This window comes from Malaclemys terrapin, chromosome 9 (assembly GCF_027887155.1).
Source record: "Malaclemys terrapin pileata isolate rMalTer1 chromosome 9, rMalTer1.hap1, whole genome shotgun sequence".
Lineage (NCBI taxonomy): Eukaryota > Metazoa > Chordata > Testudines > Emydidae > Malaclemys > Malaclemys terrapin.
This window is the reverse complement of record NC_071513.1, coordinates 75,749,843-75,765,023: the sequence shown is the minus strand read 5'-3', so window position 1 is coordinate 75,765,023 and position 15,181 is coordinate 75,749,843.

Genomic DNA, 15,181 nt, shown 5'->3' with positions numbered 1-15,181 from the left:
AATTCCCATAGCTGCTTCTCCTTATATACTACCCATTTACCTGTCTGTTTCACTAAAGAACATCAATCAAATCACTTAAAAAAAAACATACTATAGTTACTGCAATAAACCTCGACCTTCAGTTTTGAACACAAATCTACCACTAATTAGTACATATAAATATATCTAACACTAAAAAATACTTATGTAAGCACCACAATTAAAATGCATGATCCTTCTGAAATATCTCAGATGAATACATTGCTAATAAACTACAAATGGAGAATCTTTCAACCAGAAAGAGAGGGCTAAAATCAAATATTACATACACTTTGTTCTCATCTGAAAGGAACACAACTGGAATTGTTAACTCACAGAAAATCTACACATGGTGTGTGGCTGAAATTAAGAGACCAGATGAGACACAGTAAAGCCAAAGAAAGCTTTCTTTTGTTCTCTCACATTTATCAAGACCACCTGGAGTACATATACAAACAAAATAAAACAAAGCACATAGTCCAGAGACATCCATGTTTGATTAGGTTCTGATTTATACAGACCTATTGATTGTATTCTTTGAAGTTTGTGTTTTTATTGTACTGTAGTAAAAAGGATCAGCAAATAAAAGAGAGACTATGTATTCTTTAAAACTCTTGGCAAATGAGGCACTTAGCTGTTGCAAATTATTTTACAACATACTGACAAATTTCCCCCCTCTGTTGAATTTTTATTTCCACATTCAGCTCCCTTGTATAATGTGAAAAAAACAATGTGCTTTCCTCATTTCTAGCATCTGATACTAGCATCTATTTATACATTTTTAATAATTTTTATAAACATTTTGTTTAATTGCTCTGCACTTAATAAAACAATACCCTGACATATTTGCTTTTGCTCCTCTATAACTGCTGTTTCGTAATTCAAACACTACAGACTAATTGGCTCATTCACTTGTTAAGAATTCCTTTGAAATCCTTTACATCTTCATGCTTTGGGACAACTAAAATGGGATAAAAGCAACGTAATACTTTAACGGAAGTTCAGAGGCTGCAGGTAAAATCAGCTGCTTTGGTCAAAAGCAGAATTATGGCTTTATTGATGAGATTACACAGAGATCTTTGACATGTCAGATAATTGTGACGAAAGAACATTAGATACATCTGAGTACTTTGGCAAACTGAATCTCTGATATGAACTATCAAAGAAAAGAGACAAAGCAGATGTAGAGGGTGAAGCTATTTGTTCTGATTATGCATGATACAAGCTTCTCAAATAGAAGTTAAAAAAATTCCTCCCCATTGCCCAGACTAAGCATTAGAACTACTTTGAGGTGCTGTGTAAATAACTATCAATTTGGAGATTGTTCATTGAGTAAGGTATATGAGTAATGGAGGCAGAATCTGGCCCTAATAATATTCACACTTTACACAAATGGTTTCATATAGTCTTCCTTCTACCATTTGTTACCAAAACTTTTCCTCTGATTCCAGCACGCTAGCTTCCAAGATAAGGGAACAAGTACAGCAGGTTAAATACCTTTTTATTGAAAGGCTTCATATGAATTTCTAGCGCTGCTGATTAGGTCAAGGATTGCAACTATGATGAGTAAGTTTCAAGGTTTCAAAGCATCAGGCAGATAGATCAGTTTTCTCTGCAGCTAACATCACTGAATTAGAAAATGTGAAAGGATGGTATCTGAATAGCTGGGTGCCATTAGCCTCTAACAGCTGCTAGACAATAAGCTTACAGAGTTCTGTGTGGATTTTTGAAAGTGTGCAGTGGAACAGCTTCCTTCTACCACCTGCAGGGAATATAAGCCCACAAACAATGGATTCATAACAGGTGAAATTACACATTGCATTATTTGACTGGAAAGAGGTGTGTCAGAGAATCGTATGCTGAAAGGTATCTGAGACTTGCTGTACTGGGGTTAGTGTGACAAATGTAACAAGAGCACTTGCAGTCCAGAGGTCTTGTAAATTCTAGGAAGCTTATGCATCAACCCTTCAGAACTAACCCGTGACCCACCTTTAAATACATCTCAGTACCCCTAAATCTGAAATTCAATTGATCATGCAAGACATTTAAAGCTGTGGTGCATTTCTCTTCCAGTACAAAGTGCTCAGTAAGAAAGGGCACGCCTGAGCCTCTCAGATGATGTGAATTTTTCAGATGTACAAATACTGTATGGCAATAGCAATACCTGACTTGCACATTTGTCATTATGAAGTGAAAGATTCCTTTCCTATTCCAAACACTAAGGGCCAGATCATGGCCAGGGCTGTGCAGAGCCATAAAATGGAATCATTCCCCACCATGCCCTGCAAACCACCCTGCATCTCCATTGCAGGTTCAGAGAGAAGCAGTGGTGCATCCATTACTTTCCCTACACCTGAGCAGGTGGATAGATGTTGGCTTGGAGATGTGGGAAATGGGAAGAACATTGGCACTGCTGCCAATGTGTGTGTTAGATCAACATGGGGGGAGAATAGTGATCTGTTACTGGCATGAGCCAATTTTTACCCAAAGGGGGAGCAGGAAAGAATCATGCCTCTCTGAGGCTAGATTTTGTCCCAGTCTCAGGGTTTAGTGTAATTACAAGAGCCCCAAACTTGAATTTTGGAGGTCAGAGGCTATTGGATACAGGAAACAATTAATAATTTTAAACAACTGGAGATCAGCTGAGCTCAACCTACAGGCCAACAGGCAGGCACTCACATGGGCACAGAGCACGTTCAATACCGCTGGTGTCCCAGGGGATTTGTTCTGTGAATATCTCTTCCAATGAAAGTAGGTCAGTGTGGTCAAAATTGCCATCTGAGAAACTAGAAAATACTGTAGCTCATATTGATTAAATAAAACTTCCATGTGTTCCCTCTGCAAGATACAGCTCCCCTCAAGCAAGATAATCTGTAATGTCAAGCTCTGATAAAAGATGCGCACTCACTTAGCTTTGAACTACTATACATGGAACACCAGGCTTATAACCTCCAAATGTGACCTATTCTGAAATGTTTATAGTCTAGTGTGGTGTGTTCTCTGAATCACATATATCAGTCTTTACCACAGAAAATAATGAGCAAATTTCTATTCCAAGGGCACTTTTCATGGGAATTCACAATGTGGCTTTAACAGAGATTGAACGCTCTATGAAGGAAATAATGGAGCAACTTGAGAAATATAAGTGCAGTAAATCGCCACCATATGGTTTTCATTCAGATGTTCTGAAAGAAATTAACTATGCAAGAGCAGAGTTTCTGAGAGGCTATGCAATGTAACCTTAAAAAGCAATTCTTCCCAAATGTAGACAGTCTCCTCTTTTACCTATGTCCTCCAAAGGCACCAAGAAAAATCTTAGGAATTAGAGAGGCATAGGACTAACCTTAGCCTGGGGAAGCTACTTAAGAGTCCAATTAAGCATAAAATAGTGCGATTATATCCTAATTGGCTCAAATTAGAACAACTTCTATAAGAAACAATAATGCCTCTGTAACCAGTTAGTATTCTTTGAGGAAGTTCGTCCAGTAGATAAAATAAACCCAGTAATTCAAATACAAATACAAAGACTGCATCTTTATGCTCTGCTTACCATCAAGCCTGTTTGTTGGCTAGAGGAATTTGATACTGGAGATCACTGAGACAAATACTGAAGCTGTATTTTCAGAAAGCACTGGATAATGTTATGATCATGAGTAGAAGTAGCTATGCCAGTTGGGATAATGATAAGGGTGATCACATTCCAAACTCCACACAAGGTTAAGAAGAGATTTTTCCATTGTAAAACTGATACCCCAGGTGGGTCATACGGAGCAGGGACTGAAGATGAGATGTTGAGAATGTAAAATATGAGCCTCTATTCCCTAGGCTCAGACACCCATCTCTTTTAGCCAAGACTGTAGCAGGTTCATCAATCCCCAGTTGACCTAGCCAGCACTAGGGAGACAGAGTGCCACAACAAGCAGGCATGGCTTACATGTTTTTTCCGAAACATCAGATATTGGCTAAGGCACAGATGAGATGCCTGGCTAGACAGGCAAACAGTCTCAGAGTACAGCAAGTCTATGGACCATATCCCTGTCTATGTATAATAAAACCATATAAGGGTCAGAAAATTGAATTTGCATTTGTGGAGTTTCCATCTGATCATTCCACTGGTGAATTCAGCAGCATGTTAAGGAGCCAATTTGATGTGCACAGAGGCATTGGTGCAGTCAGAGCACTAGGGCACCCAAAAGGCTGCTGCCTTGGTGCCCTTGTGCTCCCCAGTGGAGATCCAGCTCTTCATGTGCTGATATTTCAGCACATAGATGCAGAGGGGACTCTGTCTATACCCCAGGCTCCCAAATAACTCTACTTTCCCCCCAAATCCAACCCCTATATCTTATAGCCACAGTACCCCTACCCTCCACTCTCTTAGTGCATAAAATCTCAGCTCTCATTCAGTTTAGACACATCATTATACAGTCCTGCTTCTCTCTGACCTCTACTCCGAGCATTATTCCCTCCCCCCCACACAAACACAGCTCTACACGGCTTGTCTGCTTCTCTACTTGCATTAACTGTATACTGCTCCTATGTGAGGGGAATTCTCCCTCAGCCCCTTGCGTCTTCTGTGAAGCCCTTACATGCCATTCCAGCAGCTTATTGGAGCCAGGGCATTGGGGAGGGGGAGAGGAGGGAGTTGTCCCCATTTTATTCACAAGGGAAATCTCACAACAGTTTCATCTTTAAATGCTTTCTCTGCTAAACAGAATGAAGGCTTGATTTTTATTAAATGGCTTATTCAATACTCTTTTGAAAAGCAAGACTGATATTTTTGAAGACTAACTTCAAAAAAATTAAGTGTGAAATAAAGAGATCTGAATCCTACTTTATGTGCAAATCTGAATGCAACCTTAACTCTGGGGCTACTTAAGCATGGTACATGATTGTTCGGTAAGTACCAGAAAAAGTATTAGGAAATCAGATAATGGTTGCTAGCACTGATGGAATACAAAAAAGCATACAATTAACATAATGCAGCTAGATAAGTCAGCTGCTGTTTATTTTCCATGAAATCACAGCAATCAATGAAAAGTCCTTATGGTTAAAGAAAATGATACCAAAGTACTAGAGAGAAGAGACTATATAAAACATAATATCTGAAAGTTATGATAGGGAGAAAAAAGGGGAGGGGAAGCATAAAACATATGAAGTACTTGAGATTTTCAGGATACCATTTAATAGTTGTAGCAGGTATGTGAATCAGGTTGTATCCTGCAAAAGCATTTACATCAATGAACTTATCTTTAAGGACTATAATATTTGCTAAGGTCTTTGCACTCAGTAATGGCCACAGGTTCAGTTACCAAAATGTCTGGACAGTTTAAATGTTGGGTTGTTTTGTTTTTAACTGCTTGATAATGATTAATTTTGTAATGTGTTTACTATTCTCTTTGGAAACTTCACTCTTCATTTGAAATGTTTGAATTTTCCAAGGAAGACTGGCCACTTTACTGCTCTGCTAATTTGGAGTCATCTTTTTTCCAGCATCCCTTTATCCACAATTTTTGATTGAGTCAGACTGTTATTAAGGCTACCGAGGCTAGTTGACAGATGCACGAGCCAATTATGGCACACTGTTATTGAATGAATTAAAAAAAAAGTGACAGTTTTACTGTTAAACACATGGTTGCAGATTATCATTAAGAGCTTGTATTGATCCTCTTGCAAATTACAGTGTTTTTTACCTGATCAGAATGTTATGATTATAATGCACTTTTTAATATATATCGGTCAAAATCGTAACTTCATACAATATCAGTGGAACAGATATCCCCAAAAATACCACATAAGAAAATAGAAAAGCTAAAACATTTCCATAGTGATATGTAATACTGATTTGACTATTCTTCCTAAATTATCCTTTACAAGTATCATCTCAGAGACCAGGGAAGTGCTGGTTCTTGTCTACATGGCACTGGTAAAAAATGTCTAGAATCCTCTATACACTTCTGGGCCCAGAGAATAAGATTGAGCAATTGGAGAGAAGTTAGAGACGAATAACAAAAATACTTCAGGGATTGGAGAGATTGATTTAGATAGATTCAAATCCCTAGAGTGAAATCCTGGCTCCACAGACTTCATTAGAGCCAGGATTTCATCCTTAATTACTAAGTAGATACAGTTTGGTTAAACAAGGACAAAGTGGGGCAATATGGAAACCCCACACCATGTGAAACTCCATTGCTTTGGGGATTTAGATCCACTGGTGAAAACGACTAAGAACTAACCTTATAATCACTCCCCTCTGCTCCTTCTTACTCCCTACCCCCTTTGCAGGCTACTGGGGAAAAGTTTTGGTCATATCCTATACATTTTGTTAGCTCAGGATTTTATTATGAAACTCAGCATTGAAACCATTGAAACTCAGTTCTTGGTCTTATAATGCAATGAATACATGGATCTCCCACAATGGGTGATAATTTTCCCCTTGGCATGTGATCTCAGAACTTTCTAGAAAGCAGCATCTGTTTCCATTCATCCCATAGATATCTAAGGGGCTCCAGCCCCAGCCGCTACTCAATAACGTCTGACCACCACAGACAGTGAATGGGAACTTAGTGATGCTTGTAACTATCATATATTTGGCCCCTTTAGGAAATTTTATCCTATTTAATCATGTGTGTGGGGGGGGTTCCCCCATGTGTACGGTAGTTAGCCACATTTTGGGGATCTGCTGAGCTTTCCCTGCTCCATCACTTGGCTTTTTGTCCATAGCTTAAGCAGTTTCGAAATGGTGGGTGCAAGTGCATAAGCAAGGTATGCACACAGTCCCATATGACACTGTTATCCAGAAGGCTCCAAAATCACCCAGAGGCACATGCAGCAGCTGGAATGGAAATCCATCTCAAAGGGACCTCAGCTATTATAGTAACCAATCTGAAAAGCTTGCAGTTTTTCCATGTCTTGCACTGAATTTGAGGGTTCAAACAATCCAACACTTTTACCAAAACTGGTAGCTTGTTAAACCATGTGATCAAGTTTGTCCACACAATGAAGGCAACATCAGGCTCTTTAGACACTGAAATTCTGCAAATTAAATCTCTTCACCCCTTTCCCCCCTTCACTCCCCTATGTGTTACATGATTAATATTTTTTTTCTGAACTAAACCTCCAGATCTGATCATTATCAAAATTTGGGAAAATATGGATCCAGAATCCAATCAGAACTTTAAGTCTTGGGCCCATTTCTAGGCAGCAAAAGCTTTTAATTTACACAATATACAGAGTTTTGTAATGTAAGTGACGCAGTCTGATTCAAAACAAACTTTATCTTGAAGTCTAATTTTCAAGTACTTCATGATCATTGCAAATTTGAAACAAGTTCCTGCTTGTCTTTTTTATACTCAGTCCAACTTCGAGGAACATGCCAGGCAATATCCCTGCTGCAGTAATTTAGGAGTGGGAGAGAACAAAATAATGGTTACTATAGTACAGTAAAGCCTGCCTTAGAGATCACCTCTGAAGAGAGACCACCTGTCATGAGCGACTACTTGCAGAGGCCACGGACCACTATCTTTGAAGAGAGACTGCCTCTTACAAGAGACCATTTTTATTAAGTGGTTTCTCTTGGCAGGTTTTACTGTAACTAGTAAGAAGTTAGATAAAACCTGTGAGCTAATTCTTCAGCTGGTATAAATCAACATAGCTTCACTAATTTCAGTGGAACCTACGCTGATTTACACTAGTTGAGGATCTGGCATATGTGAAATATAGTACATCACCATCAGGACATCCACAGTCAAGTAACAGTCTCTTCATTCTCAAATTCATGTTCACCCATCAAATCTTTCTGCTTTGCATTGAAAAAGACTGCAACCTAGTCATGTCTATTGATTTCCTTGGCCCACTTGATGATTGTGACATAATACCCCAGAAATATCAGAAAAGCCTACGGTTCACTGATTCTGAAACAATGATGAGGGAATACTGATTTAGCTAGAAAGTTGGAGGCAAGCTTCATGGCTTGACAGAGCAGTAGAGAGCAATCGGTGGCCATGGAGAATTTTCTTTTAAAGAAGGGTAAATTATAAAAGTGAATTCTTCCATGCAAAGTGGGTGATATTTGTATTTAGCTGAAGCTGATGTGAAAATATTTCCATTCCAAAGAAGCTGTATTAGAAGCAAGATTTTTCATTGGTATAATAAGTGGTCACAGAGGGTGAATTTAAGTAAAAGCCCATTTAAAGCAGCCATCAGAGGGAAATATGTGGCTGCATAAAATGATGTTAAGTCAGCATATAAAAATGGTGCTTTTCACTGTGTTTTTGTACTGAAGGTTACATATTCTAATCCAAATATAACAATGTTAAAAACCTTGCAGAAGACCACAATGATCATCACTGTGGTGACAAACAACAATAGCAAAAGGAAAGACTGAGGGAGCGGTATTTCTAGAAATAGATGATGGGCTATTAAAATGAAATTTGTCTATATTGCCAAGCATTTGCCCTGTTGCACTTTGCTTGGGAAAGGGAATGGCTGTTTGGCACAGAAGATATAGCCCGGTTTGCAACTCAGGCCCCAAACCAGTGAGGTACTTCAGCATGTGCCTAACTTCAAGCCTGTGAGTAATCCCCTTGAAGTCTAAATTTTTCCCCTTCCCCACACACTGTCTCTTCCTGCTCAACAATCCTCCCCATACAGAACACAAAACAAAACAAAACTGGAAAAAGATTAAAAAAGATTCCTAATAGAAGGCTCCTATGCACCTCTCAGAGCCAGTAATGTGCTGGGAAGCAGGTAGTTCCTGAAAAGCAGTGGGCAGAGCAAGAGGGAGGACATGCTCAGCAATTAGACATTCCCCTCCCCTCACTCCTTGTGTGCAGACTTTTTGGTGCCATAGAGCATATAGGGTAAGCAGGGCCTGGACATGCCCCCATCCGTGCAGATAGAGCTACTCTGCATTGTACGGCTCTGTTGACAACATAAGTTATTCATTTGGCTGCCTTAGGGGTGAGTACAGAGGCCGAAGTGATGGAGCTCCTTGAGCCTTCTCCCAGTACTTGGTCAAGGACAGTTGTAATACAACACTTGACCTCCACTGCTTTACCTAGGGGCAGCTGCCGTGTGGAGAAATTAAAGGGTTGAAATATGCAAATAGGAACCAAGCAGAGAACTTAGTTACTAGGAATGTTCCTATTCAACCTAAAGTTTTGTGCCATGAATACTCTTGCTGTTTAATGGAGACAATTGGATGTGACAACTAGCTTCTATAGGGCCTGGTTTAGAGGTTCATATCTGAAAAATTAAACTAGGAGTTACAATGTCAAAAGTGATTTCAGGAAACAGTAGACTTCAGTAGAGGTTTTACAGTGAGTCGCTAGGTCTATGAAAGTGTAATACAGTACTCAACATGGTATTAGGGGCTGTCCAGGGGCTGTGCAGCTGTCATCCCAGAGTGGGGAGTGTGATAGGATTTTGAGCACTGGAGTTGATTTTATGGGCGCTAGAAGTGGCATGTTATTTTACTCTTTATTTTACGCTGTGTGTATGCTTTTCTAAAAACTTTCAACACTGCTAAGTTGAATATTGGTGGGTTTCCATGTAGCATTCATTGTAAATGCTTTGACTTCTTACGTGTTTTTTATTGCACAAATGATGCCAGTAAATAACTATCAAAAATAAAACTTTGAAAAAACATGTAATCATTGTGAGTAAAGATTGTAAACAGCATGAGAAAGAGCTAAAGAGTGAACAAGTGTGACTTTCACATATAGTGCAGTGGAAAGGGCAGCATACATACAATGAGGGGGAGGAGAGGAGACTCATGTTCGTAAGCCATTGCTGCTTCTGCCTTCTGGGATTGAGTGTCAGGGCTCAAAATTGCAAGGTAAATTGGGTACCTCAAAAATGGTGGGCTCCCATGGGGTGGTGTTCTTGCTGCCCTTTGCTGGAATTGGTGAGGGAAATGGACTTCAGGAGCAAAGCTGTGGAGCTATAGCAGGAACATCTGCTGTGTTCCCAGTACCCTGTATACTCCACTAGCTGCAGAGCATGGCTGGGTCTTGGTTGAACATACTGCATTGTCTGCTGGCCTATTAGCAGCATGCATGCCAGTAGAATGTTCTGCCTATTCATTGCCTCCGGGAGCTGCTTCTGCATGTCTCTGTCTTTCTCTAAGGTGCCTTTGGTCATGGCAATGCTGTCTTGGGACAGCTCAGTGTTGTCTCTAGATAGCAGCCTATCTCCCCTCAGATATACAAAATACTCTCCAGTTCTCAGTAGTTTTTCCTTGATTCTGTAAGGAGGGCACCAAATATCTCTTCTTTGGACCTCTGATTCTTCCACCTCAGGTTGGCCTGCTGCTCAGCCATTGATAAAGGTCCTGTCCTTCGGGGTCTCACCACTGCAGGTATCGTGGCTAGGGAAGTAGAGGAAAAAAAACAAGCAGTTATTGCTCAAATTAGTACTGATTTCACAAAAGAAATTGCAGCAATTTTTGTTATCCTCTATTTCTGAATACTATTCACTGAAATTCATCCCAGGTGTTGGGACACCTCAGAGATGGTAAATGGTGGGTGCATAGGGGCTATATTGGGATGCTGGGATTTATGTTCCCAGTTTGTGGGTTGCAGTTTATGCTATGCCTTGGATGATATGGGTGGAGGATGTTCCTAGTTTGGGATGGGGGAGGTTGAAGAGCAATCTCCTCTAGGCTGTCCTGACCCTCAATGATATTACACCAAGGCAGGTGGCTAGAAGGCAGAGAAGGGGCTTCTTCAAAAAGCCAAAAGGGCAGACCAATGAGATATGCTGTGATAGTAAATATTAAGATGGTCCCCTCCCCCACCCCCACAAGTGCTGCAGGAGTGGAAAGGAGTCACAAACTATGCTGGGGCAAAGATTATGCTGCCATGCTACTGAATGTCCGTACTAAAATCGAGCAATTTCTCACTTTTAGATTCTGCTTCATCACCCCTGCAGACATGCAGAAATTGTTGAGAAAAACAGATCAGGTTCTGCACTGATTGACTGAAACTTTAACAGATCCCAGTCTGGTTCTATGAAATATGGAAGGCTGTGAATAATACTCCACCTTTGTTTGCTTGATTGCAACAATGATGAACATCAGCCAATTGCCTTAATAGCTGTATGGCTATACTATTCCTAACCTAGTCTTTTCATGTATGAATCCCTGTTTGCAATGCTGTTCCGGGTACTTACACTTCGACTGGGACCAATGGCCTTATCATTGGTATAGGCAAGCAATGCCCATGCATGTAAACTGTGAAAAATAACCAACCCCTCTTTTTTCCCCCTGTAATGACTGTTTCAATAAACTTTTTAATTTCACACAACTACATAGTTTCATTATTTTAATCTGCTGTGCAAGGGGAAGGGAGAAGTGGAGGTTGTAGTTGCACCATGAGGCCAACATTTTGAGTAGGAAAATGGGGTTGCCAGGGGGTGGGGTGGGGAGCATAGGTATATGCCTTCTGTGGCATGGGTTTGTAGACAGTTAGGGCATCAGTACAAGATAGAAGCCAATTACCTGGCCCAGCCATCATTTTGAGAATGTGCTTGGGGGAGCACAATTGGGAGAGAGAGGGAGGGAGTTGGGGGTTGAAGAGGCTGCTAGCTCACATCCTCTCAAAGCACTAATGGTCATTGGGCACCCAGAACTGAAGTTAGCACAGCTGTATAGCCTAATAAATTGTAAAGATATAAACATACTTACATGCCAATGTACCCACAAAAGGATCCTCTTCCTGTCTGGGCTGAGTTTAGAGCTGGGAATCAGGCTGGCTTCCCAACATGGCCACCCTCAGGGTCCCGAGTTCTTAAGAGATCTGGCTGTACAGGGAGATCTCTCCACTGTCTTCCTCCTCCTCTGAAGAGCCATGGTCAACCTCAGTGGCAAGAGAATTGGGATCTGTAGTGGTGTGTCACTAAAAAATCCTGTCCAGATCCTCCTCAAGGAGGCCATGTGGGCACCACCAGATTTGTTTCTGGAATCCCTTCTGGTCAGCATCCTGGCTGTGACCTTTTTCAGTCATCATCTGCTGAGAGATGTTCTCAAAAAGTTTCTTATTTTGGTGGTTGGTTGCAAGGGCTTTCTGCATTGTTGCTTCTCATGAGATGATGAGGAGATCAAGGATCTCATCACAGCTCCGAACGGCTGTGCAAGGCATAGAATCATATAAATGTAGGACTGGAAGGGACCTTGAAAAGTCATCTAGTCCATCCCCCTGCGCTAAGGCAGGACCAAGTAAACCTAGCCCATCCCTGACAACTGTTTGTCCAACCTGTTCTTAACACCCTCCAGTGGTAACCTGTTCCAGCATGTTGTAAGGTTAATGGAGTAGTATTACTGTAATGGCAGTATATTCAAATCCAGGGGCAAATGGGCTGATCTTAGCCCTGTGCCAATTTTTAAATGGGGGAAGAAAGCTGGTCAACTTAACCCCAGAGCAGCGTGGATAAAGTCCAGGTATGGAGACAAGTTGGTCACAGACATCCGCAAAGCAATGTGGGATAGCAGTTGGAGGACTGACAAAGCAATGCATAAAAACATTATGTGCGCACAAACAATAGCCCATACTAACTCAATTCACAGTGAACTTACTCCACTTTGAAAATGGATTAAATAATTCACAGCAAATAAGGAGTTAGTTTACTTCAAGGGTTTGCTTCATCTGTATGTGGGCACTTTCAATGCACACTAGCTCGAGTTAGAACAAACTAAACCACCCCATGTCAATAAATACTTGAAGTGTGGTGTTTACCAGTAAAAGCACTTTAAATTTGAATACAATACATTTTCATTAATAGCTGTCGAAGTGCTTTACAAAAGCTAAGTACCATTGTTTGCCATTTTTACAGATGGGGATAGTAAGAGAGAGGCTGAATAGCTAACACAAGGTCACGCAGTCAGCATCAAAGTCGGGAACAGAACTCAGGTCTTAACTTCCAGCTTTGTGATCAATCCGTTAAGCTACAATTCATAGCTGTTGCCTAAAGGCTATTATTTCCTTTCATGGGACCAGAAAGCTGTTTTCCACCCACCTCTACAGAGCTACCTACAATACTACACAAAACTAAAACTGAAATGCCAAGGGAATTACACCATGACGCCACATACTTTTCTAAGTACCACCTAAGTATGCATATGAATGAATGACTGAGGACATCTCCCAATGAAGACGTTGAATTAGGATTTAAAACTGAAGCTGATAAAGCTCAGGAAATTAAAAGAAGCAGAAGATCCGTAGCCTAGATGTAATGTCTTTCTGTAGCCCTCATTGGGCAGAGAGAGCAAGAGGAAAGAACAAACTACTGTGCAGTATCTTTTGGTAAATCTTATAAAAAACTTTATATTTACATATCTGATCATTTGATATCCTTTGGGGATGTTGTGCCAGTCATTTGATATTTTGCTAACTAGATTTAAATGAACAAAGCAATGTGACCTATGTAATATTAACGAATCATCTCCATTATTAAAATGAATAATTATGGATGTTAAACTAATGGACCTTATCGTTCACAAAGGGGTTATTGTTATGAAAGTTTGTTTCACTCCTGAAGATAATCAATGAACAGGGATCAACGTATTTTGTATGTGGAGTTTGATTATCATTTTGCTTCTGCAGAAAGTTAAACCACTAAGGGAAGGAATAAGGCCCAATCAGGAAATGTTGGCAGTGCAGATACAGGCATGGATTCTACAGAAAGGGATCAACAGTAAAATTATAAGCCAGGAAGAACATAAGCTGCTGCTTGAAAAAATTGTGACAAAAAGCAGACAGCAGTAAGTGACCAGGAAGGAATGTGTCAATCGGTACTGTGAGAAGTACAGCACAGATGGGTTAGCAAATGTACATGGTTGTCAGAATCTGAAATGCGTCAAGAGAGTGTGTTTAAAACAACTGTAAATGGAAGCTTAGAAGCAGTATAAGCACAATATACCTGATGTAGTGTAATGTTCTCTCTTCTCTTCAGCTAGGACCCTGAACAGTATACATCGGTGTGAGATTGACAGCGTGTTCATTGTTAAACATGATCAATCATTGATGAAACATGTTAAGGAAAACCTATGACAATTAAGAGTGACAATGACTGATGGCAACGCCAAGATGATACAAAGCTTTGTCCCTGATTTTGTATTCAGGAATTAAATGGAAAGATCAAAGTCAGAGCAAATACAGAGTGAGATAAAAATAATAATAATAAAAAAAATTACATTCTATGAACAAGAAGGACAATTTAGCTGTAAAACGATGTATGTCTGTATTCACGCAAAGTACTTGTTTCAAAGAGAAGTAATTGTCTGAAGGAGCTTAGGGTTAAGCACATAAGCAGAAAAACATGCTTTGTGTCTTCCTCTTCTGTAGATGGTGCTCATGTAAAATTAGTGAATGGACATCAAGGAAAGTTACGTTTGGCTGAAAACCCTATGCAGTTAAAGAGTTTTCTTTTCTGCACTCTTCCCCTTTGGCCTTGACTTGTTCCTCAAAGCACTCTAAACAGTTTTGTACTGTGAAGTATTCCAGTAACAGTAAAAGCTATATTTGTTTGAAAGAAGACAGTAAATGCTATTATCTGATGAGACTCAAAGCCAACCTTTTCAAGGATGCAGATGTCTGTGATATGATTACAATGATTAGTGTATTTTCTTGATAGTCCCACTTCCACAGACAGATGCTTATTTATATTACAGAAGGAATTATCCCTTTTTGGGTTCAAGAGCGATACTGGACCTCCTCTAAATCTAATAAGGGTTATTGTATTCCTTCAAAGAGGCAAAAGACAAAGTAGGAGGTGAAACTAAATTCTGAATGTTTGTAAAATATTTTAAACATGGTCTTCGTGTCTCTGAGCAAATAATTTTAGCCAATAGTTTAAATTTTCAAGCCTGTGTTACATCACACATTATTAGGGCCCTACCAAATTCATGGTGCAGTTGGGTCAATTTCACAGTCATAGGATTTTAAAAATTGTAAATGTCATGATTTCAGCTATTTAAATGTGAAATTTCAGGTGTTGTCATTGTAGAGGTCCTGACCCAAAAAGGAGTTGTGGGAGAGGTCGAAAGGTTATTACGGGGGGGTTGTGGTATTGCTACCCTTACTTCTGCGCTGCTGCTGGCAGAGGCGCTGCCTTCAGAGCTGGGCAGCCAGAGAGCAGTGGCTGCTGACCGGGACCCCAGCTCTGAGGG